Source organism: Orycteropus afer, unplaced genomic scaffold, assembly GCF_000298275.1.
Source record: "Orycteropus afer afer isolate SDZICR_OR568_19922 unplaced genomic scaffold, OryAfe1.0 scaffold00269, whole genome shotgun sequence".
NCBI classification, from domain to species: Eukaryota; Metazoa; Chordata; class Mammalia; order Tubulidentata; family Orycteropodidae; genus Orycteropus; species Orycteropus afer.
The window spans coordinates 1,780,226-1,784,624 of record NW_006921856.1 but is presented as its reverse complement, the minus strand read 5'-3'; positions in this window follow the sequence as shown (position 1 = coordinate 1,784,624).

Sequence of the window (4,399 nt, the reverse complement as noted above, 5' to 3'; positions counted from 1 at the left end):
CTACTCATAGTGATTGCTCCTTGGGTATCCCTACAGAAGTAGATTTCCCAACCTTCCTTCCGAGGACCACCAGACTTCTGGTTAGCCGTCAAGTGCCTTAGGCACTATGCTACCAGAGCTCCTAAAAAACAATGAGGGATACGCAAATCATCTTGCAATGTGAATGAACCTGGAGGACATTATGCTGAGTGAAATAAGTCAATCACAAAAGGACAAGTACTGTATGAGCCCATTACTGTAAAAAGACAGAGAAGGGTTTGCTTGGGAAAGGGAAATCACCTAGCAGGTTACCAGGATGGAGAGGGAAGAGGAGGATTAATTTTGAGCTAGTTAGGGCCTATATGCTGACAAGAGTAGGGGGAGGGATATACGTGAAGGATATATGACCACAAAGATAACATTAGGAAATGGGAGGACACCAAATTGTGCACATAAGAGACAGATGACAGATATCAAACAATGTGTCCACAATACCGCATTGTCATTAACACCAAATGCTAGGCTATACAGATAAACACATAAACACCTGAGGTGATCAGATGAGGGTCGGTCAGTGAACAGAAGTATACTGTAGACCAAGGATAGATTCAGCTGAGGCTAATCTTCCACAGACACCAGTGATACAAAATACCTGCAGTCCTTACAGAAACAATAGAAGACAGACACAGAGTAATCACTCACAGACAACCAGACACTATGGGAGAGAAATAGAATAGATCTACTGTCTCAGGACCATAGTACTGGGGGACACCAGACTCAATTGGCACAACAAAATACATAAAAGCATTTCTCCACATCCTACATTGGTGAGTAGTGACTGGGCTCCTAAAAGCTTTCAAGTGGCCATCTAAGATGCAGCTACCAGTCTCCTAGCATCAGAAGTGAATAAGAAAGCAAAAAAAAAAAAAAAGAAGAAGAAGAAGAAAAGAAAAAAAGGGCATTGAGAAGCAATCAGACCTAGGACATGATGGCCCTCGAGACCAGAAGAACTAGATGGTGACTGGCTACCAATCCCAACCACTCAGGAAAGGTTCAAATCTGGAGATCCTAGATAAAATGGGAAGGAAAATGTGGAACAAAATCCAAAAACTCAATAATGACCAGAATTACTGGTCAGATGAAATCTGATGAGACTTCCAATACTATGGCCCTGGAATGCATTCTGCACCTGGAATAAAACTCAACCCCAGGGGTGGGCTCTCAGCCCAATAGTTAACAAGATGTACACACAGACTACTCAACCCAGGATAACGCACCCACATACTCTATAGTAATATGTCACCTAGAACAATAGACCATGGGACACCAGAGGACAAACATTCAATTGAGGAAATGCAGGACAAACAGGAGTACATAAATATGAGAGGCACAGGGTAGGGAGGGGAGGAGACTGGGTTAGAGTTGGACATGGTGAATGGGAATGAAACTAAATGTATGTGTTACACTGAATATAGAACAAGCTTTTAAAATTAAAAAAAAAAAAAAAAATGAAGGGACCATTCCCTGGAGAAAGATATAATGTTTGGTAAAGTGGAGGGTCAATGAAAAAGGTGAAGGCCCTCAACAAGATGGATTGACATAGTGGCTGCCACAATGGGCTCACATATAGGATGGATCACTGGGCTGACACAAGACTGGGCAGTGTTTCATTCTTTTGTACATAGGGACACTATGAGTCAGGGATGACTTGAGGACACCTAACAACAACATAAATAGTGACAGTACATGTGGACTTCACCAAATGGAATACACTGGAATCAAATCCATTGCTTCTGTGGAAAGAGATAAGAGAGGAGCTCAATATCATCAGTCAGAAGAAGGTCAGGGACTGACTGAGGAACATATCATCAATACCATGCATGGTAAAGAAGTTTGAAAATACTATGCTCATATGGAACTTCAAGTTGAAGCTGAAGAAAATTAAACCAAGTCCACAAGAACCAACATACAAACTTGACTATCTCCCACATGGGTTTAGAGACCATGTCAAGAATAGATGTGATGCACTGAACATCAATGACTGAAGACCCGACAAACTTGGAGATGATATTCAGGACATAATACATGAAGAAAGCAAAAGATTTAAAAAGACAGGAAAAAAAGAAAAGACCAAAATGGGTAGCAGAAGAGACTCTGAAACGTTCTCTTGAACATACAGTAGCTAACAAATGGAAGAAATGATGAGGTGTAAGAGCTGAACAGAAGATTTTAATGGACAGCTTGAGAACACAAAGTAAAGTATTATAATGAATGTGCAAAAAACCTTATCTTAGAAAACCAAAAGTGAAGAACATGCTCAGCATTTCTCAAACTTAAGGATCTAAAGAAAAAAGAAAAGAAAATCAAACCTTGAATTGCAGTATTGAAGGATTCAGTGGGCAAAATACTGTACAGTTCAGGAAGTATCAAAAGAAGATGGCAGGAATATACTAAGTCACTGTACCAAAAGGAGCCAACATTCAACCATTTCAAGAAGTAGCTTATGATCAGAACCAATGGTTTTGAAGGAAGGCATCCAAGCTGCACTGAAGACCTTTGCAGAAAGTAAGGCTACAGAAATTGATGGAATAGCTGTTGGGATGATTCATCAAACAGAAGCAATACTAGAAATGATCATTCTTCCATGCCAAAATATTTGGAAGAGAGTTACATGGTCAACTAACTGGAAGCCATCCATATATTCATGCCAATACCAAAGAAAAGTGATTCAATGAAATGCATAAATTATTATATTATATCATCAAAAACTGATGGTATTGATAGATGAAGGCCAAGAAACACTGAAGATTTGGTGAAAAACAAGGCTCCAGTAAGTGACGGAATACCCATTGAGATATTTCAACAAATAGATGAAATGCTGGAAGCACTCATCCATCCCTGCCAGGAAAATTGGAAGACAGCTACTGGCCAACTGACTGGAAGAGATTGATATTTATACCCATTCCAAAGACAGGTGATCCCACAGAATGTGGAAATTATTGAACAATATCATTAATACCACAAATGAATAAATAATTGAAAAATTATAGTAGCAATGCATCAACAGAGAACTGCCAGAAATTCAAGCTGGTTTTGGAAAGGAAAGTAGAATGAAGGATATCATTGCTGATGTCGGATGTATCTTGGCTGAAAAAAGAGAGGACCAGAGAGATGTTTACCTGTTTTTTATTGACTATACAAAGGCATTCGACTGTGTGGATCATAATAAATTATGGATAATATTATGAAGAATAGGAATTCTAAAACACTTAATTGTGATGAAGAATCTATACATAGACCAATAGGCAATCTTTTGAACAGAACAAGGAAATATTGTGTGGTTTAAAATTGGAATAGGTGTGTTAGTATTGAATATTTTCACCATAACTATTCAATCTGTATGCTTCTAATAATCTGAGAAGCTGGACTATATGAAGAAGAACTGGATTTCAGAATTGGAGGAAGATTTATTAACAACCTGCAATATACTGATGACACAACCTTGCTTGCAGAAAGAGAAGAAAACTTGAAGCAGTTACTGATGGAGATCAAAGGCTACATACAGCCTTCATTATGGATCTCACCTCAACATTTGGAAAAAAAAAAAAAAAAAAACCCTCATATCTGGACCAATAAGGAATGTGATGATAACTGGATTGCATTTTATCTGGATCCACAATCAATGCTCATGGAAGAAGCAATTAAGAAATCAATATATTGCATTTGGCAAATCGGCTGCAGAAAACTTCTTTAATATGGTCAGAAGAAAAGATGTTACTTTGAAGACTAAGGTGAGCCTGGTCCAAACCATGGTATGTTCAATTACCTAGTATGCCTGTGAAAGCTGCAGAATGAATAAGGAAGAGCAGAAGGAGAAGTGATACCTTTACATTATTATAATGGTAAAGAAGTTTGAAAATACTATGGACTGCCATAAGAATCAAGAAACTTTCTTGGAAGCAGAGCCAGAATGCTCCTTAGAAGCTAGGATGTTGAGTCTTCCTCTCATGTATTTTGGACATGTTATTGGGAGGGACTGATCCCAGAGAAGGATGTCATGATTAGCGAAGTAGAAGGTTAGGGAAAAAGAGGAAGGCCCTAAAGAAAATGGATTGACACACAGTCTACAAGGGGCTCAAGCATAGCAATGATTGTGAAGATAGTGATGGACTGAGCAGCATTTAATTCTGTTGCACATAGGTCACTATAAGTTAGAATGAATTTGGAGGTACTTAACAACAACATTAAGCAATTTGCAGCAAACTAACCTAAACACCAGCAGCTCCAGGGTGAGGAGAGACAACTCAGGGATGCCCAAAGTAGCAGGCAGGAAGAGCAGGAGAAAGGGGATTAAAAGCAAGGAAGCCAGAGAGAAGAGCAATCAGCCGAAGGGATTAGGTGAGGAGAGGAAACTCAGGCC